Source organism: Heliangelus exortis, chromosome W (genome assembly GCF_036169615.1).
Source record: "Heliangelus exortis chromosome W, bHelExo1.hap1, whole genome shotgun sequence".
Classification (NCBI taxonomy): Eukaryota; Metazoa; Chordata; class Aves; order Apodiformes; family Trochilidae; genus Heliangelus; species Heliangelus exortis.
The window spans coordinates 6,458,326-6,485,191 of NC_092453.1; the positions used below are offsets into that span (position 1 = coordinate 6,458,326).

Genomic DNA, 26,866 nt, shown 5'->3' on the forward strand with positions numbered 1-26,866 from the left:
GTCTGGTGGTTTTTTTGTTTGTTTTTTTTTTTGTTGATCCCGGGTCTTGTAACTTCTTAATATACTTCTTATGTAACTGTTCACAATCTTCTGGTACTTAGTAGAGGTCCATGTCCTTGTTCCTCAAGCCATTCTTCAACAAAACCTTTTTTCTTTTTGTACAATCATAATATTGGCAGCTTTGGCAAATAACTTCTTGAGTATTGCTAACATACAACTAAGGCACATCACAGTTATCAATATAATACAAAGTACGAGCAAACCAGTCTTACATAAACTTTGAAGCCATCCGGTGAGGCAAAACCAATTGACTAATTCATCTATACCAAAGAATCCTGCATCTTGCTTGATATTTTGAGTATGTTCTACTAACTGTTGTATCTCCTTATGTATCGATTTAGAGCGATCACTCAAGTTCATACAACACATACCGCCAAAATCTTCACAACCATGGCCATGAGCTAAAAGCAAAAAATCAATAGCAGCTTGATTCTCTAATACTGCATGTTTTACAGAAGACAAGTCTTCAGCTAATTCAGATAGTACTTTGCTAGTATCACTAGCATGCTTTACTACCCAACAACTCAACTTCTCCAGGTTCCGATGTGCTTGAGCGGCAGCTGCTCCCGGCAAAAAGATACAAGTAACGATCACCTGCCATTTGGACCAAAGGTTAACATCATCATCACATCCCTGCGCTAGTATTTTGGCCAGGCCTCGCTTCCACCGCACACGATGGGTACTGTTTGGGTGTGCGTGAGGCATGGCTAAACTCAGTTGACCAATGGTGCAAGGCCCTCCAATGGGACGGGACAGTATACCTGACCATGTCCGATCACTGCAAATTAAAAGGTACCCTGATGGTAATTTCCTAGGAAGCTGTGTCCCAGGCAATGGGTTAGTAGCACCACGGAGGCTATAGTTGCACCATTGGCTGAAATTGCCATTGGGAAAACATTGGTAGTAACGCATTGTCTCCCCATGACTTCTGTGCAATCAGTGGACAAACTACTCATCCAGAGACAATAAGTGGCATTTAGAGAGTCTACACGGCTTAATTCTTGGGGATTGGGCCCAACAGGCAGACGACTAACCCAAGTGTCGTAGTCACTTAAGCACGCAACTAGACTGGCCTTGGTGGAACATAGACTTTCGGTGTGAAATTGCACTTGTGTGTGGTTCATTGCTGCTTGAAACATTGGCCACGTCTCTTCAGAGGCTGGTACACCAAGTAAACACGTAATAAAAGGAGATTGGGGTGTCGCTAGACTGGCACAAAAGGAAGTGGTGTTAAGCTGATGCGCAAGGGTAACCCAGACATTCTGTCAAGGGTCAAAGTTCGGGAAAGCGAAGCAATCAAAGTTTAAAATGACAGTTAAGCCTATGATGAGGCCAACATGGCAGTTTTGTCTTTGAGCATGTTGAGCACTTAATATGGCTGTCTCTGCTCTTGAGCTTATGCTTTCGAATTCGGCGGAGCAGGTGCTGGCTGAGTCCACTTGCTGGGAACCCACAAGTGTAGGAAACAGGTGCCAGGACTTGCCCAGGAAATGAGCCAGGCCGGTGCTCAGTCTCACCTGTGCCCAGTTAGGGCTGGGCCCACTGAGCATGCTCAAGACCTAGAGCCAATAAAAGGTGAGGCTGCGTGTAGCCAGGTAGCTCATTCCTGAGCAGAGTTGGAGCAAGGCTGGTCACTGTTAGTCATCTCCACTAACAAAGACCATCAATAGCTCCTGCCTCCTGTTCCAGTACAGAGCTCCCGCTCTCTACGACGTTCGCTTCCCGCAACATTTGGTGGAGAATGCGGGCATAGACCTAGGTCTAAACCCCCTCTCTGAACGAACCGAAGTGTGAGAGCGAATTCCTCCTCAAATCTTCTTCTACCGATAGCCCGAGGAATCGGGTAAGAAAAACCTTTTTTTCTCTTTCAGTATTTACATTAATAATCCACTATAAGAAAGAGAATGGGCATAATGGCAAGCAAGCCAGCCCCCACCTTTGATAGACCCGTAGCGCAGGCAGAAGGGCAGGAATTCTCCTACCCCCCGGGTCCTGCGGCGGCATGGGACCTCTGGCAAGAGACCTATAACCTGCTTGCAAACCTCCACAAACAAGAGACAGACGGCAACATTATTGGTATAGACAATACGTGGCGGGTGGTGTGTAATACATTGAAAGTAATAAAAGCTGAAGTGGAAGCCGCACTCGCCACCGCTGAGCCGCCTCTGCAAAAAACCGCAGCATTTCCCCCGAAGGAAGTACCTGCTGTGGTCCCCTCGGCACCACCCCTTGAGGAGGAAGAACCCAAGCAAGCATATTTGGGGTTAAACAATGACAAGCCTGCCGTAAAAGGCATGTCGGGGAAAACCTACCAGTCTGTGGCCGAGTTCCTCTTCGACATCGGCCCAGACGAGGAAGAAAACCATCCCGAAAATGACGGGGTAGAGCCGGCAGCCTGCGGTCCATCCAGCTGCTGCCAAGGATTACACCTGCCGCCGCTCCCAACACCAAGAAAGGTACAGGAGAATAGAGCAGCCACCCAACCGGCTGCACCCTCTGGCTTGGTAGACAAAATAACGGCCCTTCAAGAACAAGTCACTCGGGCCATGAAATCGATTGAAAAACGAGTGCAAGACATCGAACAGCGCTCGGCCTTCGGGCAGTATAGGAACCCACCCACCTTTACCGATGACGAAGAGGATGATGTCCCGACCCCACCGCAGCCACGACAAAGCACACAAAATGTCTCAAGCGCTGCTACCGGTCGACCAGGTCGCTGGTCCGGCATCATCCACGATGCCATTTTAGAGGGTGAATGGGAACCAAGCACCGTCGCGTGCCCCGTCCTACAGGGCAACAACGGTCAACACGTATTCGAACAACACTCCTGGAAGACCCTGCAACAAGCCAGGAAGACGCTAAAAGAACAGGGTCTCAGAACGGAGAGTGGCCAGGCCGTTCTAGCTTGGCTTTTCACCTCCCATATGAACTGCCCATATGATTGCCGAAGCCTAGCCAGGTATCTGCTTACCCCTTCACAACAGATTATCTGGGTAAGGGAGTGGGAACGCCTGGCCCAGGCGGAGGCAAATCGAGCCAGAGCACCCGGCGACCCACTAGCGGGTGTCACCGCTGACATGCTTACGGGCACCGGGCGCTACGCGGACATCCAACTGCAGCTGCAGTTCCCGCCAGCGCTCCACCACACCGCGGCGACCCTGGATCGCCAGGCGTTTTATGCGGTACCAGAACCCAACCCGATTCCATCTTTCACCGGAATCAAACAAGGGATGAACAAAGCATACCAGCACTTCATTGACCGATTATGGCAATCTGTCACGGCGCAATCAGAACTGTCGCCGGAACAGAAGGACTCCATGTTCAAGCTACTGGCGTTCGAAAATGCCAACCCCAAGATGAAAGCATTGTTTTCGACATTACCAAAAACAGCACAGGTATCAGAGATGCTGGAAGTAGCGGCCAGGGCCACCCTAAACCAACAACATCAGGGGATGGCCGGTGCTTTTGCCGCTGCGTTGGAGCCCACCCACAAGCTCCTCGCGGCGGTAGCGCAAAAGTTAAACGGGGGCGGAAGAAGAAATCGCCCCAATCGGCCGTTCCGCTCGAACCGGTCAAGGAAAACCACCCCATTTTGTCCCCGCTGCAACTCCAGGGGACACGCAAGACGAAACTGCCCAGCAATCGTATGGTGTAATCGATGCCAACAGGCCAGCCATAATGATGCAGCATGTTGGTTTCAAAAAAACGGTCAAAACAGCGCGAGAGGCCCCCGCGCAGCGACACAAGTAGCCGGGCAGGCGCTGTATGCCAACTCCCCGCCCCAGCAACACGGGGAAGCCTCGGCTTCGATCTACCAGCTGCAATAGATATCACGTTATCGACCTCGGCAGTTTACAAGATACCGACGCAGATATATGGACCTATAATTCACGAAAACAGCAAGGTTGGTGCGCTTCTTATGGGACGTTCCTTGACAGGCTTAGCAGGACTGATCGTGCTCCCAGGGGTCATCGACGCTGATTACACAGGGGAAATAATGATAACGTGCTTCACGCTAAACCCCCCCATGGTAATCAAAGCAGGAACCCGATTAGCACAACTGGTCCTGCTCCCGAAAATAGACCTAGGAAAGAACGCCCAAACGGCGCGAGGTGACCGGGCTTTTGGTTCATCTGGAAGCACTTTGGTAACCCTGGTGCAGCAGATGAAAACACGGCCAATTATAAACATACAACTGGCTACCGGCAAAGAGGCAAAAACCCTCCCCGTAATGATGGACACCGGAGCCGACGTAACAATTATCAACAAAAACGCCTGGCCTCGCAAATGGAAGCTAACTACGGCTTCCGACGCCGTTCAGGGGATAGGTGGTGGTTCCACCCCCCTTCAAGCGCTCCAGCCGATACAAATCAAGTTTCCAGAGGGACAAAAGGTAACCATAAGACCTTATGTGTTACCTTTGCCCGGACAACTTGGGGGGTTGATCGGTCGGGATGTGATGAGCCAAATAGGGGCCATCCTCTCCATCCCGGAACCCACCCAACCCCATCAAAATTTTCATTAAGGGCCACTGCAGAAGCGCCGCCAACGCCCAGACTTCATTGGAAAACAGATACCCCTGTCTGGGTGGAGCAGTGGCCCCTTTCCAAAGAGCGGCTGAACATCGCCAATCAACTTATAAAAGAACAACTGGACGCTGGACACATCCAGCCGTCCGTGAGCCCGTGGAACACGCCTATCTTTGTGGTTCCGAAAAAGTCGGGCAAGTGGCGATTAATACAAGACTTACGGAAAATAAATGACCAGATGTGGCCGATGGATGCCCTCCAACCTGGGCTGCCCCTACTAACCATGCTGCCTAGAGGCTGGCACCTTCTGGTCATTGACCTAAAGGACTGTTTCTTCACCGTTCCTCTAAATCGTGAAGACACCGCTCGCTTCGCATTCACGATTCCATCAGTCAACAAAGGTGAACCAGCGAAGCGATATGAGTGGGTAGTGCTTCCACAGGGGATGAGAAATTCGCCGACCATATGTCAATCATATGTGGCGTGGGCGCTCGCACCAATTAGAGAAGCGATGCCGGATACAATAATTTACCATTACATGGATGACATCCTGTTTTGCCAACAAGCCCCGTTCCCCGAGAACATCAGCCAGATCTTGACCGATCGGCTCAAGATTAAAGGACTAATCGTAGCTCCGTAAAAAATCCAAACGAAGTCACCCTGGAGCTACCTAGGGTGGAAAGTGACCGACGCTATGGTGAGACCACAAAAATTGGAAGTAATTCATTCAGTTAAAACACTGAATGACGCCCAAAAACTGGTGGGCGAGCTCCAATGGGTTAGGCCCATTATAGGTCTCACCAACGCAGACATCCACCCCTTTTTGTCATTGCTACGGGGCACTCAACCAGGGGCACTCGTGGACTGGACCGAGGATCACTCAAATGCCCTGAAACAGGTCGTCCGCAAGTTGGCAACCGGCTATGCAGACCGTCGAGACGCTGCCCACCCCATTGGAGTGTGGGTATGTAACCACCCCTCATTCCCTTTTGCACTACTTATACAAGACTTCACGTGGGAAAAGAAACCGGAGGAACAGAAACATGACAAAATATATAACCGAGACTCTAGAAGACCAGAGTCTGTAGCTATCCTAGAGTGGCTATTCCCACCCCATACGGCCCAGAAGGGCATATGGCAAAAAACAGAAATCATAGCATTCCTCATACGAAAGGGACGTCAACGCTGCCTGGAGGTAGATGGCCAAGAACCGGAGTGGATCAACATCCCTATCAAGACAACCGATTTTGATTGGATGCTGCAACACTCCGAGCCTCTACAACTCGCCTTACTCGAGTATCCTGGCGAGGTGCGTCACGATGGCCCGAAACATAAATGTCTACAAGCCATCAGCCAGTTCCAGTGGGTCGAACGACCGATTTTCTCGGAACGTCCAGTGCCTGGCATAACGGTATTCACAGATGCTGGAAAAAGATCACGAATGGCTGCCTGCGTATGGCAGGACCAAGGCCAATGGAAACAGCATCTGATTCCAGGCACCACCGAGGACAACCTTCAAACCCTGGAACTGCTCGCCATCATCTGGGCCTTGACGCAGTGGCAACGCGTCCCCATCAATATCGTCTCCGACTCACAATATGCAGTCGGAGTCGCAAATCACATTGAGGATGCTCTCATCAAGCCAGTGCAAAACAAGAGGCTACAGGAGCTCTTCCTATCACTGCAGCGTGCGCTGAAAATCCGAACACAGCCATGCTGCATTCTACATATCCGTAGCCACAAAACAGCACTAGGCCTGGGGGAAGGGAATGCCAAAGCTGACTCCTTGGTCAGCCTAGGAATGCAAAATCCAATTACTGAATTTGCCAAAGCCCAGAACAGCCATTCCTTATTTCATCAGAGCGCCAGGGCCTTGAAGCGCACATTTGCCATCACTTGGGAGGAGGCAAAAGGCATCGTTAAAGCCTGCCCCCAATGCGCCCAATTCGGCCCTACCCTAGGAATGGGCGTAAATCCACGTGGGCTTCAAGCCGGAGAAATCTGGCAGATGGATGTGACACACGTCCCGGAATTCGGACGTCTAAAATATGTACACGTCACAATCGATACCTTCTCAGGTATGCTTTGGGCGACAGCTCAGACGGGGGAGAAGGCTCTGCACGTGATCCGTCATCTTACAAAATGTTTTGCTGTCATGGGGATCCCCCAAGTAGTGAAAACAGAAAATGCGCCCACCTACACAGGCGCAAAAATCAAACAATTCTTCGCTACTTGGGGAGTGAAACACATTACAGGAACCCCCCATTCGTCCACAGGGCAAGCAATTGTAGAAAGAGCTAATCGCACCCTGAAGACCTACTTACAAAAACAAAATGACAGCAAAAATATGGATCCCCAAATGCGGCTCAGCAAGGCCCTTTTTACGTTGAACTTTTTGAGCCTGAGCCGCGATTCCCAGGAGCCACCCGTCTTGCTACACTACTCGTCGCAAAAAGTCATCCACATGCCTGAGATTGAAATCTACTACAAAGAGCCAACGACAGGACAATGGACAGGGCCTAGGCCATTGCTGTTCAGTGGGAGAAGATACAGTTGTGTCTCCTCAGACTCTGGACCTCTCTGGGTGCCCAGCAAATGGACGCGCCCTGCCCTGACCAGACCGAAACCATCAGCTCCGAATAACGAGGCACCTCGCGACTAAGATCTTCGCGTCCTTTTTCATCTTTCCCCCACAAAAGAACTTCAAAAAAAAAAAAAAAAAAAAAAAAAAAAGAGAGAGAGAATTTGTACTACAAATATTGTATATAAAATTGTATATTTGTAATAAAAAATAAAAAATAAAAAAAAAAAAATAAAAAAAAAAGGGGGGGGGGGGGGGGGGGGGGGAATGTAGGAAACAGGTGCCAGGACTTGCCCAGGAAATGAGCCAGGCTGGTGCTCAGTCTCACCTGTGCCCAGGTAGGGCTGGACCCACTGAGCATGCTCAAGACCTAGAGCCAATAAAAGGTGAGGTTGGGTGTAGCCAGGTAGCTCATTCCTGAGCAGAGTTGGAGCAAGGCTGGTCACTGTTAGTCATCTCCACTAACAAAGACCATCAATAGCTCCTGCCTCCTGTTCCGGTACAGAGCTCCCGCTCTCTAAGACGTTCGCTTCCCGCAACACACAAGGTACCTGTAGGGGTGGAAACACACATGTGACTTCTGCCTAAATATTTAACCTCTGCTGGTCCTTGCCATATACCCGTGGCGGGATCCCTGTAGGTCATATACAGTGGGGCTTCTGAAGGGTCAGCTTGTTGGGCTATTGTCCCATGAATATATGCTGGCGCTAACTTTTGGTCCCCGAATATACACAGATACTTCAAGACAAATAGAGTCTTTGATAATCGCTCCTGTGGGTCTTGTAAATCTGTGAATTTTGTCAGGTAGTCTTTTAATGTTTGATTTGCCCTCTCTACTATAGCTTGACCTGTTGGTGAGTGGGGAATGCCTGTAACGTGCCTGATTCCCCACTGTTGAAAAAATCGAGCTAACTTGCCGCTAGTATATTCCGGTCCATTATCAGTCTTTATCTGCTCCGGCACACCCATGACGGCGAAACAAAGGATGAGATGTCGCATCACTTGCGGAGCTTTCTCACCAGACTGAGCTGTAGCCCTGATAAAATGGCTATAAGTATCAATAGTAACATGGACATATTTAAGCCTTCCAAATTCTGGTACATGAGTGACATCCATTTGCCATCTTTCATTTGGACCAAGACCTTGGGGATTAACTCCGAGGCTGAGACCAAGTCCCTTTTGGTTACACTGTGGGCAGGCTTTTACAATGCCTCTGGCCTCGTCCATGGAAATCTGGAAGTGACGGTGCAGTCCTCTGGCGTTCTGGTGGAAGGTAGCATGCTCATTCCTTGCCTTAGTAAATTCGTCCATGGGTACGGATAGCGAAACCAATCTGTCTGTTCGGGCATTGCCTTCTCCTAGGCCATCAGACCAGTGATGACTACGAATATAAATGATAGCATAAGGTTGATCTCTCTGTTGGATGGCAGCCCGCAACTGGCGAAACAGGTCATTTAATCACCGGTTTGCAATGTCTTTGAGATATGCGTCCTCAATTCGCTGTACAACTCCCACAGCATATAGGGAATCTGAGACAACATTAAGATGTACATTCAGCCAGCGTGAAAAGGCGTAAACAATGGCTGCCCACTCGAGAGTCTGTAGGGTATCGTCCTCTTGTGAGGACAGGAGTTCATGGCGCCATTGCTCTTTGTCTTGCCACGTCACTGCGGTTCGTTGTGAACGTTTTCCTGCATCGGTAAAGACCATTAATGCATCTTGAAGGGGTTCCTCAGATCGTTTTGGAACAGGAATCCATTCATGCAGGGACATCCACTTTAACACAGTAGACCGCAACGGGGAAAGATCAATGGTTTGCGGTGCTTCTAGGAGACTTGACTGTAGGGCTGGAGAGTGCTGCAAATACCAGTCCAACTCTCCTTGCTTCATTGGAAGATAAATTGTGCTAGGTTCGTCTCCAGTAATTTGTATAATACGGGTTCGGCCTTTACAAATTAAAAGGGCCAATATCTCAATCTTTGTTTGGATTGTAGTTTTTGGCTGTAGTGGTCCGAAGATCCATTCTAACACATGAGGATCAGCAGACCCAGTCTCCCCTTTTTTCTTTTTGGACTGCGTGAGAGCTCCAAGTAAATGTTGTTTACCCGTAAGAATGGTTAAGTCTATGGGTAAATTTACATCACAGCGATCCACGGAGCGCTGAGATATTGTCAGGCCAATTTCAGTTATGGCCTGTTGTTGAGCTGTTGAAAGAGTAACGGGGGAGGCAGGATCGGTGCCTTTAAGAAGTGGTCGTAACGGTTCTAGATGATCGTTTGTTATACCGATCACAGGGTGCAACCATTGAACATCACCTAGGAATCGTTGTACATCATGTAAGGTGTTAAGAGTCAAATGGAGAGCAGCTTTTTGAGGTCTAACTTGTGACTCAATGATATGCCATCCTAGGTACTTCCATGGTGGTGTACGTTGTATCTTTTCAGGTGCTATTTGGAGTCCCTAGTGACTTAGCTGTTGTGTTAAAAAATGCTCCTGCTGCTCAGTAAATGGGTCTTGCTGTGCTATTAGGATGTCATCCATGTAATGATAAATTAAGGCATCTGGCCATGCTTGCCGTACTGGCAATAATGCTGCATCTACAAACAGTTGACACAAAGTTGGGCTGTTTTTCATGCCCTGTAGGAGCACTACCCACTCAAATCGTGAAGCAGGGGCTTCTCTGTTAAGGGCTGGGAGTGTAAATGCAAATCGCTTTGTGTCTCGTGGGTGTATGCAGATGGTAAAGAAGCAGTCTTTTAAGTCTACTAGAAGTAGATGCCAACGCTCTGGAAGCATCGCGGGGTTAGGCATTCCAGGCTGAAGAGCTCCCATTGCTTCCATCTGGGAATTAACTGCACGTAAATCATGTAGTAAACGGTACCTGCCAGACTTCTTTTTAATTACGAAGATTGGAGTGTTCCAAGGGCTAGTTGATGGCCGTATGTGCCCTTGCTCTAGCTGTTCTTGTACTAAGACGTGTGCTTGTTTGAGGCTTTCTCGCTTCAGCGGCCACTGCTCGATCCATACTGGCTGCAATGGTAACCATGTCAATGGGATCGGGAAAGCCCAAGGAGTGACCGCTAATAAAAACGATGTCTCGTGATCAGGCGTGCTCCAATCTGACTTAGTACGTCTCGGCCAACGAGGGCCTGTACGTTTTTAGGCAATGGCATGATGGTGATGAATAGAGTGCATGTACGGTTATCAAGGGTAAGATGAATCTTTTGTGTGCTTCGTTTTACCTGGGCTGCACCTCCGATGCCTTCAACTGCAGACATCATTGGAGCAGCTGGCCAATGACGAGGCCACAGCTTCTCATCCACGATAGTGATGTCTGCTCCTGTGTCCAGTAATGCTGTAAGGTGACACTGGTCCTGCTGATGTTCTAATAAAATTGGTGCTTTGGGGCATTCATCCATTGGGACGCATAGTAAGGCCATTTGTCCTGTAGAACCAAACGCTGCTGTTCAGCGGGGAACTGTCGAAGAGGCGGCTGCTGCATCAGTTAATTGTTGTGTCAGGACTAGTTGGGCAATTCGAGTTCCTTTTGGAATTACCATAGGCGGTGTCCAAGTCATAGCCACAATACAAATTTCTCCAGTATAGTCAGTGCCTATTACTCCTGGCAAGACAAACAAACCCTTAAGTCCAGCAGACGATCGTCCTAATAAAAGGGCTCCACATGGTTTTTCTTGATATTTCACTGGACCGGTGATACCCATAGGGATCTTTTGGGGCTTGCTGTCAATGATAGTCACATCTACTGCGGTTGCCAGGTCCAGCCCGAGGCTTCCGCTGGTTGCTGGTTGGAGAGAGGTGGCTGGCTGGAGTTGTTGTTGAAGGGAAGCGGAACTGGCTGGTTGTCAAAGGGAGGTAGAGATGGCTGGTTGCTGAAAGGAAGTGCGGGTGGATGATTGCTGGAGGTAGGTGGGGGTGGCTGGTTGCTGGAGGGGAGTGGAAGTGGCTGGTTGCTGTTGTTCGAAAGGGTCCACACTAGAGCCGCAGTTGGGGTCTTTGCGCCGCGGCTCCTCACGCTCCTCGATCCGTTTCCCTGGTATCTGCAGACTTCAGTAGCATGAGTGTTCGTATTACAGTGTTGACACCAGACTGTGGCTTTGCGACAATGCCTTTGAAGATGTCCAGTGTGTCCATAGCGAAAACATTTGTCAGTTGATCGTTGCGGCTGTCTGGCATCGGCAGGACCTAACGGGGCTAAGGCTGCAAAGGCTTGCTGCTGGATTGTGAGAGCTTGCTGTTGCTGGATTGTGAGAGCTTGCTTTTGCTGGATTGCAAGAGCTTGCTGTTGCTGGATTCCAAGAGCTTGCTGGTGGGCTTGCTGTTGGGCTATAAAGGCTTGTTGTTGAGCTGCAAGAGCTTGCTGCTGGGCTTGCACTATACCTTTCCCTACATCTTATATTGCCTCAATTAACATTGCCTGAGTCCCTACTGGCATTTTAGCTAACTGTTCCAGCATCTCCTCTATTGATGATGCTTGTGATGGCATGGAGGAAATTATATTTTTTGTGGGGGTATTGCTGTTCTCTAAGACACACTGACCAAGCAATGTAGTTTTCATTTGATCTGGTACACAAGCCTCGTTAATAGCATCCATGAGTTTATCTACAAAGTGTGAGAACGGCTCATCTCTGCCTTGCTTAATTGACATATAAGATGGGACAACTGGTGTAGTTCAAACTTTATTCATAGCTTCCCTCGCAAGTCTCATGGACTCTCTTATTATATGTGGGCCTAATCTTGTTTGTTCCTCAAAATTAGCATACTGTCCACAACCCATAAGCTGATTCACTGTTACCCCATACAAGGGGTCATTTTGTTCTCTATGAATTTCTACGAATCTGTGACATAATGTTTGCCAGTGGGCTTGCCATAACAGTAAAGGTGATTGAGTCATGATCATTCTCATAATTCCTTTTATGTCCTCTGGGAGCAACAGTCCTGAGCCCCAGATATAACTTATCATTTGCTTGACTGGTTCACCATGCAACTCGCATTCATTTACGGTAGCTCTTAATTGTGTTAGCAATTTCCAATTTAAAGAGTGATACTCCGCCTCCACATTTCCCTGATTAGCTTTTGTATATATGATCGGGAAAACTTGTGGCAGGGTATCTAAAACTGAGGATAAATCATAATCTTTATTATTGAGGGCCTCCTCATGCATTTGTGACCAATTGATCTTTAAGGTGCGGTAGTGCCGTGCAGCATGCTTTTATTTCTGAAAAGCGGATGCTTGCGGTGGGGGGTGGGGGTGGGGGTGGGGGGAGGGCTGCGGGCCGGGAACGTCCCCGTCGGATGACATACGGCGTAGGGGTGGGGCCGAAGGCGGGGCCCAATGGAGGTCGGGACTAGCCCTGGAGCCACCCTTGCCGGATGAAGCGGGACATAGGGTTTCCGGACTCTGGTTCAGTCCACTTCCGGCGCTGCAAGCTGTCACTTCCGTCCCGTCCCTACCTCCCGAGCCACGTGGCTCAAGATGGCCGGCACAGGCCACATCAGAGGGAGGGGGGGGGAGGAGGGGGGGGCAGCGGGTTGCATCGGAACTTCACTGGAAATTTTGATCAAGCTGTACAATTATTTCATCTCCCGTTGGGGGACATGGATCGTAATCAACTCCTAATTGATGCAAATCTGGTGTCAGCTGCCCTTTTAAGGTTGCCGAAGCTACAGCGGAGATTTTCTTCTCTGTCTGATAACGGTGCAAGCAAGTAATCACTGTATGCCACAGTTTCATTAACTTACGAGCTGTCTTATCCTCTTCTATTACCTTATACTACAAAATATCTTCTAAGCTTTTCCATTCTTTCTCATCAAATAAATTAGCAGGGTCAGTAAAAAACTGATATGTCAGGAATAGCCCGAAAGATAGCAGATGGTGTAAAATTGACAGAGCACTCTCAAACTGAGCTGATGCATTTTCTGCTTAGCCAGTTTTGACAAACTGATTCTATAGATCAGCTTTTCAACCTGATTTCCTATAAAAAAATGGAGTATGAAATTTTGTTATGTATGTTGCAACACCCAGCGCTTGAAAAAAAAAAAAAAAAAAAAGGCGGTGCCTACACTCCATTTAGAATTTGCCCGTTACGAATGTAGCGATTGAATGTTGCAATCCTAGGTTTTTATTGAATTTTAATTTGGCAACTGTGAAGGAACTAGGACTCCAGCGTGCTATGACCCGGTGGGACTTGGAGACGCTTATAGGGGCCCCCTGACAAGATTCCGTCTGATAAGCATCTCCTATCCCTTCTTTGGCTTTCTACACTAGTGGACGCCAGACCTTCCTAATATTGAACAGAGCTCTGTTTGAGAGTGCGTGTGTATGAGTGATTGTGTGAAACAGAGACGTCATAAATGTGAAGTCGATTTACACTTGATTAAGGGAACAAAATCCGGTTGATAACTTGTTAACCAATCTGTTTGATTCATTAATTGAGCAATTTTTAGACTGTTTCAAAAGAGCATTATGATATTGAATGTATTCTTAAGTTCTGGATGTTTTGTTGTTTGTATTATGTTTAAGAATTAGCACTGCAAAAGTTTTTAACCAAACATGGGCTTGTGCAAAAAGAAAAAGGGGGATATGTTGGGGAATGTTGGAGAATGTTCCTGAATGTTCCCGAAAAGGTAGGGGGTGTGACCCCTTTGCCGTGCCCAACCCCATGTTTGAGAGGCCAATTAAATCGGCCCATAATCCTGTGCTACCTGCACCAGGGATTCGCTGTGCTACAGGTAAACACACCGGGTGTCCAATAAAATGTTATGGTATGGTATGGTGGCGGGGGTGTGGTCACAGAGACAATATATAAGTGAAAGTTGCTGCGCAATAAAGTCGAACCTTGTTTATCAACCATATTGGTTGCACGAGTTTTCCTCGCCGTTTCCCAACACCCCTGCACTACTGGACCCTCCTGGGCAGCAGAGCTTGTGTCCACATGGCAGCAGCTGCCTGGGGCACTGGGTTTCTCACTGCTCTGCTGCACACAGCCAATACATTTTCCCTGCCCCTCTGCCAGGGCAATGCCCTGGGCCAGTTCTTCTGTAAAACCCCCCAGATCCTCAAGCTCTCCTGCTCACACTCCTACCTCAGGGAAATTTGGTTTTCTGTAGTCAGTATCTGTTTGGCTTTTGGGAGTTTTGTATTCATAGTGGTGCCCTTTGTGGAGATCTTCAGGGCTGTGCTGAGGATCCCCTCTGAGCAGGGAAGGTAAAAAGCCTTTTCCACGGTCCTCCCTCACCTGGCTGTGGTCTCCCTGTTCATCAGCACAGCCATCTTTGCCTACCTGAAGCCCCCCTCTATCTGCTCCCCATCCCTGGACCTGGTGCTGTCATTTCTGTACTCGGTGGTTCCTCCAGTAGTGAACCCCCTCATCTACAGCATGAGGAACCAGAAGCTCAAGAATGCCCTGAAGAAAGTGGATGCCTGGATGATTTTTCAAAAGGATTAAAAAGATCGACTTAATCCACAATTCTCTCCTTAGATAACTCATTATAAGCCGATATAATTTTTAAGGGGGTTCTTTTGGGTTTGGTTGTAGATATGGGTTATTTGGTTTAGGTTTTTTTCCCTTTTCCCTTTCAAATTTTTCCCAAATAGGAATGTGTCCTTTCTCATTATGCATCTCAATTTTATTTTTGTTACCTTGAGAGTCTGTCAGTTTATAAATGTGCTCTCCCTCTGTGTTTAAACCTTCCAGTGAATGTTTGCCTGAGGCCCTTCCTTTAAGACCCTCTCTTGAGCTGCAGGGGAGTGCCTGTGTGCAGAGATGGAGGGGAAAGTCTTGGCACAAGGGCACTGCCTGGAAGCGCCAGCGCTTGATCTTTTCCAAGCTGTCCACTTTCCACCTCCACAGTCTCCTTCTGCACCCTTGGGTAAGGCCTGAGTGCTCTTGCAGCTTGGTCACAGCCCTGCGGTGTGACAGTCCTGTGCCCGCAGGCAGGGACAGGCACGGGCACTGCTGTGACAGAGCTGGCCTCCAGAACAGCCCTTCCATCATCACAGGGGATCTCTTCAGCTCAGCTCTTCTTCCACACCTGCTCTCTAGAAGCTGCCCAAGGAGTCGACTCTGCAGAGATTGTTGCTGTGCTGCTTTCTCTGGGGGCTCCCTCTGATGCCATCATGGTCCCAGGATGGGGGGGGGTTTGGGGACTTAGGGCTGGTTCCTTTGTCACTTCTTTGGTGTCCAGAGCCCTCAGGAATGGTGAATGTTGTGCAATAAAGACAGCCCATGGCAGTGGAATCAGGCAGGGCCCCTCTGAGCACCCTCCATGGCCACCCAAGAGCTTGTGTGGGAGGTGGTCAGTGACAGTGAGCACCATCAGCTGGGTCTGCCTCCCAGCTTGACCAGCACAGCCCATGAACAGCATCAGGTGTATAAGGAAAAGTGTGTCCATCAAATCTACGGAGGTTTTCCTACCCCTCTACTCAGATGTGGTGAGACCACACCTGGAATACTGGATCCAGTTGTTCAAGGGAGACAGGGATCTACTGGAGTGGGTCTCAGGGAAAGCACAGATTATTAAGGGACTTGAACATCTCTTATATGAAGAATGTCTGAGAGAGTTAGAGCTGTTTACTTTTGTGAAAAGAAGGCTGAGGAGGGAATCTTTTGAATGTCTATAAATATCTGAGGGTTGGGTATCAAAAGGAAGGGGCCAATCTTTTTTCAGTGGAAAAATGGGTTTGGGCTGGAACATAGGAAGTCCAACCACAACATGAGGAAAAACTTCTTGACTGTGAGGTTGTGGGAGCACTGGAACAAGCTGCCTTCTCTAGAAACTTTCAACACATACCTGGGTGTGTTCCTGTGTGGCGTGCCCTAGGTGATCCTGCTTTGGCAGAGGGGTTGGACTGGATGATCTCTAGAGATCCCTTCCTGTTGGGAAACGGCGAGGAAAACTTGTGCAGCCATTATGGTTGATAAACAAGCTTCGACTTTATTGCGCAGTAACTTTCGCTTATATAGTGTTTCTGTGACCACACCCCCGCCACCACACAACAACATAACATTTTTTTGGACACCCGGTGTGTTTACCAGTAGCACAGCTAATCCCTGGCGCAGGTAGCACAGAATTATGGGCCGATCTAATTGGCCCCTCAAACATGGGGTTGGGCACGGCAAAGGGGTCACACCCCCTACCTTTTCGGGAACATTCAGGAACATTCTCCAACACCTTCCAAACCCTAACATTCTATGATTCTATGATTCTATGACCTTAGTCCCTGGGACAGTTATGGGGTCCAGCCTGCTCCAGGAAGGTGAAGAACAAAGAGGGGGTTGCTGAAGCTGAGTGGGCAGGGGACAGAAAGACATGGGGTGCACCTGGCCTTTAGCAAGCCCTTTGCTGTTGTGGAACGTTAGAGAGGTTTGGAGAATGTTGGAGAATATTTCTGAATATTCTCGAAGAGATGGGGGGTGCGATACTCCCACGAAAAATATAATTTCCTCCATGCCATCAGAAGCATCAATTGAGGAGATGCTGGAACGGTTATCTAGAGTACCAGTAGGGACTCAGGCAATGTTAATTGAGGCAATACAAGGTGTAGGGAAAAGTATGGTGCAAGCCCAGCAGCAAGCTCTTGCAGCTCAACAACAAGCCTTTATATCCCAACAGCAAGCCCACCAGCAAGTTCTTGCAATCCAGCAACAGCAAGCTCTCACAATCCAGCACCAAGCCTTAGCAGCCTTAGCCCCGTTACGTCCTGCCGACACCAGACAGCCGCAACGATCAACTGACAAATGTTTTCGCTATGGACACACTGGACATCTTCGAAGGCATTGTCGCAAAGCCACAGTCTGGTGTCAACACTGTAATACAAACACTCATGCTACCGAAGCCTGCAGATACCAGGGAAACGGATCGAGGAGCGCGAGGAGCCGCAGCGCAAAGACCCCAACTGCGGCTCTAGTGTGGACCCATTCGAACAGCAGCAGCCAGCCACTTCCACTCCCTCCCAGCAACCAACCACTTCCACTTCCCCCCAGCAACCAGCCACTTCCACTCCCCGCCAACAATCAGCTACCCCCACCTACCTCCAGCAATCATTCACCCGCACTTCCTTTCAGCAACCAGCCATCCCTACCTCCCTTCGACAACCAACCAATTCCGCTTCCCTTCAACGACAACTCCAACCAGCCACCTCCCTCCAACCAGCAACCAGCGGAAGCCTCGGGCTGGACCTGGCAACCGCAGTAGATGTGACTCTCACTGACAGCAAGCCCCAAAAGATTCCTACGGGTATCACCGGCCCAGTGAAATATCAAGAAAAACCATGTGGAGCCCTTTTATTAGGACGATCGTCTGCTGGACTTAAGGGTTTGTTTGTCTTGCCAGGAGTAATAGGCACTGACTATACTGGAGAAATTTGTATTGTGGCTATGACTTGGACACCGCCTATGGTAATTCCAAAAGGAACTCGAATTGCCCAACTAGCCTGACACAACAATTAACTGATGCAGCAGCCGCCTCTTCGACAGTTCCCCACCGAACAGCAGCGTTTGGCTCTACAGGACAAATGGCCTTATTGTGCGTCCCAATGGATGAACGCCCCAAAGTTCCAATATTATTAGATCATCAGCAGGACCAGCGTCAACTTACAGCGCTACTGGACACAGGAGCAGACATCACTATTGTGGATGAAAAGCTGTGGACTCGTCATTGGCCAGCTGCTCCAATGATGTCCGGAGTTGAAGGGGTAGGAGGCGCAGCCCAGGTAAAACGAAGCACACAAAAGATTCATCTTACCCTTGATAACCGTACATGCACTCTATTCATCACCATAATGCCATTGCCTAAAAACGTACAGGCCCTCGTTGGCTGAGACGTACTAAGTCAGATTGGAGCACGCCTGATCACGAGACATCGTTTTTATTAGCGGTCACTCCTTGGGCTTTCCCGATCCCATTGACATGGTTACCATTGCAGCCAGTATGGATCGAGCAGTGGCCGCTGAAGCGAGAAAGCCTCAAACAAGCACACGTCTTAGTACAAGAACAGCTAGAGCAAGGGCACATACGGCCATCGACTAGCCCTTGGAACACTCCAATCTTCGTAATTAAAAAGAAGTCTGGCAGGTACCGTTTACTACATGATTTACGTGCAGTTAATTCCCAGATGGAAGCAATGGGAGCTCTTCAGCCTGGAATGCCTAACCCCGCGATGCTTCCAGAGCGTTGGCATCTACTTCTAGTAGACCTAAAGGACTGCTTCTTTACCATCTGCATACACCCACGAGACACAAAGCGATTTGCATTTACACTCCCAGCCCTTAACAGAGAAGCCCCTGCTTCACGATTTGAGTGGGTAGTGCTCCCACAGAGCATGAAAAACAGCCCAACTTTGTATCAATTGTTTGTAGATGAAGCATTATTGCCAGTACGGCAAGCATGGCCAGATGCCTTAATTTATCATTACATGGATGACATCCTAATAGCACAGCAAGACCCATTTACCGAGCAGCAAGAGCACTTCTTAACACAGCAACTAAGTCACCAGGGACTCCAAATAGCACCTGAAAAGATACAACGTACACCACCATGGAAGTACCTAGGATGGCATATTACTGAGTCACAAGTTAGACCTCAAAAAGCTGCTCTCCATTTGACTCTTAACACCTTACATGATGTACAATGATTCCTAGGTGATGTTCAATGGTTACGCCCTGTGATCGGTATAACAATCACCTAGAACCGTTACGACCATTTCTTAAAGGCACCGATCCTGCCTCCCCTGTTACTCTTTCGGCAGCTCAACAACAGGCCATAACTGAAATTGGCCTGAAAATATCTCAGCGCTCCGTGGATCGCCATGATGTAAACTTACCCTTTCTTCCTGCTACCTTCCACCAGAACGCCAGAGGACTCCATCATCACTTCCAGATTTCCATGGATGAGGCCAGAGGCATTATAAAAGCCTGCCCACAGTGTAACCAAAAGGGACTTGGTCTCCATCTCAGAGTTAATCCCCGAGGTCTTGGTCCAAATGGAAGATGGCAAATGGATTTCACTCATGTACCAGAATTTGGAAGGCTTAAATATGTCCATGTTAGTATTATACTTACAGTCATTTTATCTGGGCTACAGCTCAGTCTGGTGAGAAAGCGTTGCAAGTGATGCGACATCTCACCCTTTGTTTTGCCGTCATGGGTGTGCTGGAGCAGATAAAGATTGATAATGGACCGGCATACACTAGCGGCAAGTTAGCTCGATTTTTTCAACAGTGGGTAATCAAACACGTTACAGGCATTCCCGCTCGCCAACAGGTCAAGTTATAGTAGAGAGTGCAAATCAAACATTAAAAGATTACCTGACGAAATTCACAGATTTACAAGACCCACAGGAGCGATTATTCAAAGACTCTATTTGTCTTGAATTATCTGTGTATATTCGGGGACCAAAAGTTAGCGCCTGCATATACTCATGGGACGATAGCCCAACAAGATGAGCCTTCGGCAGCCCCAATGTATGTGACCTACAGGGATCCCGCCAGGGGTATATGGCAAGGCCCAGCAGAGGTTAAATATTTAGGCAGAGGTCATATGTGTGTTTCCACCCCTGCAGGTACCTTGTGCGTCCCCAGCAAGTCGACTCGACCAGCATCCGCTTCGCAGGACTTGAAGACACGAGCTCAAGAGCAGGGACAGCCGCCTAAGCGCTCAATATGTTCAAAAATAGAGACTGCCGTCTTGATTTCGTTATAGGTCTCATTGCCATTTTAAGCTTTGATTGTTTTGCTTTCCCGAACTTCGATCCCCGACAGAATGTTTGGGTTACCCTCGCGCGTCAGCTTAACACCACCTCCTTTTGTGCCAGTTTAGCGACACCCCAATCGCCCTTTCTTACGTGTTTAGTTGGTGTGCCAGCCTCTGAAGAGACGTGGCCAATGTTTCAAGCAGCAATGAACCACACACAAGTGCAATTCCACACGGAGAGCCTATGTTCCACCAAAGCCAGGCTAGCTGCGTGTTTGAGTGACTATAACACTTGGGTTAGTCATCTGCCTGTTGGGCCGGATCCCCAAGAATTAAGCCTCTTAGACTCTCTAAATGCCACTTATTGTCTCTGGATGAGTAGCTTGTCCACTGATTGCACAAAAGCCATGGGGAGACAATGCGTTACTACCAATGTTTTCCCAATGGGTAATTTTAGCCAGTGGTGCAACTATAGCCTCCGTGGTGCTACTAACCCATTGCCTGGGGCACAGCTTCCTAGGAAATTACCATCAGAGTACTTTTTAATTTGCGGAGATCGGGCATGGTCAGGTATACTGTTCCGTCCCATTGGAGGCCTTGCACCATTGGTCAACTGAGTTTAGCCATGCCTCACGCACACCCAAACAGTACCCATCGTGTGCGGTGGAAGCGAGGCTTGGCCCAAATACTAGCGCAGGGCTGTGATGATGATGTTAACCTTTGGTCCAAATGGCAGATGATCGTTACTTGTATCTTTTTGCCGGGAGCAGCTGCCGCTCAAGCACATCGGAACCTGGAGAAGTTGAGTTGTTGGGTAGTAAAGCATGCTAGTGATACTAGCAAAGTACTATCTGAATTAGCTGAAGATTTGTCCTCTGTACGACTTGCAGTTGTAGGCAGCAAGTGCCCAGACGGTGCCCCCCCCGCCTGTGCCCAGCTGGGGCTAGCCCAGGCACGCATGCCCGGGTTCGGTAGGTGTGGTTTCCGGGCAGAATTCCAGAGCCGGACGGATCAAAGTTAGCTCCTGATACCATTCGAGCCAGCACTAGCTCGACTGACTCCCACGGCGAGACTCATCCCACGCAACATGCAGTATTAGAAAATAGGGCTGCTATTGATTTTTTGCTTTTGGCTCATGGCCATGGTTGTGAAGATTTTGATGGTATGTGTTGTATGAATTTGAGTGATCACTCTAAATCGATACATAAGGAGATACAACAGTTAGTAGAGCATACTCAAAATATGAAGCAAGATGTCGGGTTTTTTGGTATATATGAATTAGTTAATTGGTTTGGCATCACCGGATGGCTTCAAAGTTTATGTAAGACTGGTTTACTCGTACTTTGTATTATATTGATAACTGTGATGTGCCTTAGTTGTATGTTAGCGATACTTAAGAAGTTAATTGCCAAAGCTGCCAATATTATGATTATAAAGAAAGATAAAGGTTTTGCCGAAGAATGGCTTGAGGAACAAGGACATGGACCTCTACTAAGTACTACAAGATTGTGAACACTTACATAAATAGTATATTAATTAGGTATAAGACCCGGGATTTATCAACAACAAAAAAAAAAAACAAAAAACAAAACAAAAAAACCCCACGACTTCGTTTGCTATGAATGTAGTGATTGAATGCTGCAATCCTAAACTTAACAATTCAATTTGGCAACTACGAAGGTCTTAGGACTCCACTATGTTATGAGCCAGTCGACTTGGAGATGCTTATAGGGGCCCCCCGACAACATTTTGTCGGATAAGTCTCTCCTATCCCTCCTTTGGCTCTCTGCACTAGTGGACACCAGACCTTCCTAATATTGAACAGAGCTCTGTTAAAGAGTGTGTGAGTATGAGTGATTGTATAAAATAGAGACATGTCACTAATGCGGAGTCGATTCTTACTTGATTAAGACAACGAGATCTACTTGATAATTTTTTAACCGATTTGTTTGATTCATTACTTGAGTGGTTTGCATAGTTATTAGATTATTTTTACAAGGGCATTACAACATTGAATGTATCAACCTGTTTGATTCATTAATTGAGTGGTTTGAGTAGTTTTCTAGATTGTTTTAAAAGGGCATTATATTATCGAATGTATCCTTAAGTTTTGCACGTTTTGTTATTTGCACTATATTTGTTTGAAAATTAGCACTGCAAAAAACTTTAAACCAAACATGGGCTTGTGCAAAAAGAAAAGGGGGGATATGTTGTGGAACGTTACAGAGGTTTGGAGAATGTTGGAGAATATTCCTGAATATTCTCGAAGAGATGGGGGGTGCGACCCCTTTGCTATGCCCAACCCCATGTTTGGGAGGCCAATTAGATCGGCCCATACTCCAGTGCTACCTGCACCAGGGATTCGCTGTGCTACAAGTAAACACACTGGGTGTCCAATAAAAGTGTATGTTGGTGGCGGGGGTGTGGTCACGGAAGCACTATATAAGCGAAAGTTGCTGCGCAATAAACCAGAAGTTCGTTTATCAACCATATTGGTTGCACGCATTTTCTTTGCCGCTCCCGCACTTTGCCATGCTCTGCCATTGTCCTGTTGTAGCCAGACTGGTGATGTCTGGGTTGAAGAGGTGGGTGATGTGGTGGGTGGGAAGTTCACGAGATGATGAGGGTCACAGTGCCATCAGTGATCCAAAGTCCTCCTGGAAGGATGTGACCGTGCCTCAGTGTCCAGAACACTTGTTAAAAACTGTTTTCTGTCTTTATCCATGGGCATGATCACTTCCCTACTCCTGCTGGCCATGCTATTCCTGTTACAAGCCAGGATGTTGGTGGCCTTCTTGACCACCTGGGCACACAGCTGGCTGATACTCAGCTGTCTGTCCACCAGCTCTGACTGAGGCTGATGCTGTGGATGGGATTAAGAAGTGAGTTCAATGGGGACCGGGGAAGGGTTGGCTTCAGTTGAGTGGGAGGTGTCCCTACCCGTGCAGGCAGGGGTTAGAACTAGATGATCTTTTTCCCTACCAACCCAACCCATTCCATGATTCCATGATTCTGTGACACAGTCCCAGACAGTTGAAGGCCTGGAAGTCTCCACAGCCACCACCAGGACTTTGTGATGCAGGGTCTGGTGCCTGGACACCAATGTCATGGGGGTGTCTGTTGTGACCCTGTGTGTATATAAGGAGTGTGGAGACCTGGGGTGCCCATATCTGGGAGAGCACCTCCCTCAGGAGTCAGCAGCTGCCCTGGGTGACCATGGAATGTCTGTGGCAGAAAATGCCCAAGATGTCCATGGAGAAGGAGGTGGAAGCCTGCTCCCAGCCCTCCACAAGACCCCAAGGTCAGTGAATGAAGAAAGGGCAAGAACAGAATTTCCCCTGCAGGCTGTGGGGAGAGAGCAGCTGTTCCTTGCAGCCCATGGAGGAGCACGGAGGGGAAGATGTGGATCTGCAGCCCTGATGCATCCTGCACCAGGGTGATGTCAATTAAAAAAAAAACACATAAAATTTTAGAAAAAAATCACATTTTAGCAACATGAGTATGGCTGGGGAAAGGGGCAGGAACGTGAGATGGCTTTTGTCTCTCTGTGTCTAGATTTCTAGTGAGTTCCATGGGGACAGGGATAGGGTTGGCTTCAGTTGGGTGGAAGGTGTCTCTACCCATGCATTCAGGGGGTTGGAACAAGATGATCTTGAACCCTTCCGCCCCAACCCATTCCATGATTCCATGATTCTGTGACATGGTCCCAGACAGTTCCAGGCCTGGGCTCTTGACAGCACCACCAGGGCTTTCTGATGGGGTAGGTGCAGTTTCTCAGTTGTTCCCTTTACAGCTGGGACCCTGGCCCGATGAGGAGCCATGACAGCATCTTCATATTCTCTTGCTGTTTTAATCCCATCACCCACAGCTGGTTCCATTTCTCCAGGAAATCATAACATTACTGAGAGTTTATGGTTAAATGGGGATGGTGCAGCATGCACAAACCTTTGCCTCACAGGCTTAGGGCATGGCATGTGATAAGGATCTACAGTCTCATCATGGTATAGATCACATCTCATACAGCCAATTCTTTCAGATACCTGAGAGCTTATCCAAGTGTGGGTGCTTTGACCTGTGGGCAGTCTATTTCCTCTTCATAGGGATATTTCCTGTGTGTATGTAATATGTATCCTATGTGTATCCCCTAGGTGTGTGAAAAACCACTGTACCATGTACCACACTTTTGAATACCATATCACAACTACAATTTGTAAGCAGCTCTTACCAAGAATGAACAACAGAGTAGCACTAATCCCAGATAAAAAGCCACAGATCACATACCCTGAGTACCAAAGGTACAACATTATTGGTTTAATTTCCAACCCCTTTGTAAATTTTAAATGAAAATAATTTGATTCCTAGTCAGCAGAGCCATCTGGGTATCCCCCAACTGAAGTCAAAATTCAAATGATACAGGTAAATGAGCTGATATTTCAACTGGTCTCCAGCTAATTAGCTTAAGCCTCACGTTGGGCACCAATAAATCTGTCAGGGTTTAATGTTTGGCTGGCAATTAACCGAATGACAGAAGCTCTGTATTAATGTCCTTCCCCTCCCTGATAAAGAAAGGAGAGAGAATAAGGGAGACAGACTTATGGGTTGGAAACTAAACTACACAGCTTTAATGAAACAGTAATGAAAAAAAAGAAAAATTACTAAATATATACAAATATACAGAAAAATGGTACCATGTTCCTCCCCCCTTACCCCTCTCACGTCACCACCAAGGCTTCAGGGTAGCCCTGGGAAAGTCCAGGCTGGACCCCCAGAGTCAGCAGGCCTGGTTTAATCCCAGATCAGTTGTAGTGGTGATGGTGGGGTGAACATTGCCATCTTGAGTTCCTCCCTCCTTGTCCTTCAGTTTAAAGCCTTTTTAAAGCAGTTTACAGAAGGAGCTGCAGGCATGGACAGTGTAGGGCAGCCTGCAGGAGAGGTGGCCAAGAGCTCTGGAAGGCTGAAAGGCCCAACAGGACCAAGGGCTTCGTCACCTCAGACATGGCAGCTGCCTCAACCACCATGGTCTACCATGAGTCATTTTGTTCTGAGTCTCTGGACTTTCTTTCCCCTTCTTGGGCAGGTCAGGATGTGTCAGAATTTTTTTTTTATTACTTATTTTCGTACTCTACTGTCCCCAGGAAGAGTCCTGACTCACAAGTGAGGGATGGGGTCTGCCTTCCCATTTCCTGGGGTTCAGAGTTTGGCCTGACTAATCCATAAAATAAATAAATAAATAAATACATAAACAAATAAATTAATATTTCTAGATTCAGAGCCACCTTTACAGAATATTTGCCTCCATGGAATCATGGCCTCCAGTGACCTTCTCTAACAAGTCTCTGGGGAGGCATTGTCAGTAATGGGACCCAATGGAGCCAATCAATACGTCAAGATAATTTGGGTTTTTGTTTTGGCTTTAACTTCTAAAGATGTTTTTTTTTCAGTCTCCTGTCAGTACCTGAGGATCATGGACTCAGTCCCTCTTTCACCATGGGGACCATTACAGTACGGACCAGCCATGTCTTTCCCTGTGATGTTTTTAGTGTTCAAGACTTGCACAGCTAATCTGCCTCCACCACTTTGTCACCACCACCTTGTCAACACCACCTTGTCACCATCACCTTGTGTCTGCGATCCCTTCTACCCTCCATCCAGCATCCATTTTTCTCCCATCAGATGTCTCCCCCGCAGGCTTCAGCTGGATGTTACAGCTCCTTTGAACCACCTCCCAACCCTTCTCCCTTAGAGAACTGCTGCACTCAGGCACAGCAGGACTTTGCCTCTTTGCAGGCAGAAAAATGTCAAATAGTGAAAGTTCCCTACACAATAAAATACACTCTGCAAGCACCTGATGGGCAGAAGTTGACTCTAATGTGCTTACGTTTCTACATGGGATAATCTGATAAGAAATACTTTTAGTAGCTACATGCAGGAAGATATAAACATTTTTAAAGTATTATATAAGGGCTACTGAAAAACAGTTATTCCAGTCAGGGTCATTCCATACCACAAGGTGTCACAATCAGGAGATAAAATGGAAGGAGTGTACTGCGAGGTTTGACCACTGCTTGGGGACCAGCTGGAAGTCCCTCGAAGGGTGTGAGGTGCGGAAACAAACTTTACAGCCCAGGAAAGGTTCTAAAGCAGGGATGTTTATTGCAGCGCTTGGCTGCTTGATCATGGGTTATATGTAATGTAAGGGTTGATATAAAATGCCTGCAAGTAACTGTCTAGGGGTCACATTGACCTGAGAGAAGCTAACACAGAATGCTTGTTTAATAGAAGCTAAGAAATTGTTTAGGTAGTTATCACCTTATAAGGGAAATTTATGTGCTAAAGTGATATCTATAGAAATCTTGAGATAAGAAACAGAACATGTTGTTGGCTTGGCTGAAGACTGAAGAAATCAGTGTGCCCAGAGAAGAAGAGGTGAAAAGTTTAAAAAGAGACAGACCTTTGCTTCATTTTTACTTCATCCCCATGACCCTCACCACCACCACCAGGAGACACTACAGAAATGCAGGAGGGAGGAGATTATGAGAATGACCTCTTGGGAGTAATTGTTATAGGAAGCGGGAGTAAGCGATGTGTATGTATAGGGGTATTGGGAAATGTAATGATTGTGTTAAACTTGGGTGTATATATAAAAAAAGCCTAATTGCAAGATTGATGCGCACAGATTTTGGAGGAATTATCCCCTTATGCGCCCGGTGCAGAATAATAAACACACCCCTTTCTATAACTTTCCAAGTTGTAGAGTCTGTTTCCACAAGTCAGTAGGAAATGTGAAGGTTGAAGGCCATCTTGGGCTCAATGACCATGAATTGATAGAGTTCTACATTAATGCCTGGGGGGTGGGAGGCAAAACTACTCCACTGGACCTCTGAAGGGCAAACTTTATCTTCTTCTGCAGCCTGATGGCCAGAATTCATTGGAAATCTATTCTGAAGGATAAAGGAATCCAGGAAAGATGGATGCTCTTTAAGAAAG

The 26,866-nt window shown here is 47.7% G+C and overlaps 1 protein-coding gene and 1 pseudogene across 1 annotated transcript in view; both read left to right on the plus strand.

Moving 5' to 3' along the window:
- The window catches only part of LOC139789285 (zinc finger protein 501-like), a 373,834-nt gene that overhangs the window by 280,277 nt on the left and 66,691 nt on the right, over positions 1 to 26,866 (plus strand).
- Positions 12,562 to 14,636, plus strand: LOC139789150 (olfactory receptor 14J1-like; annotated as a pseudogene).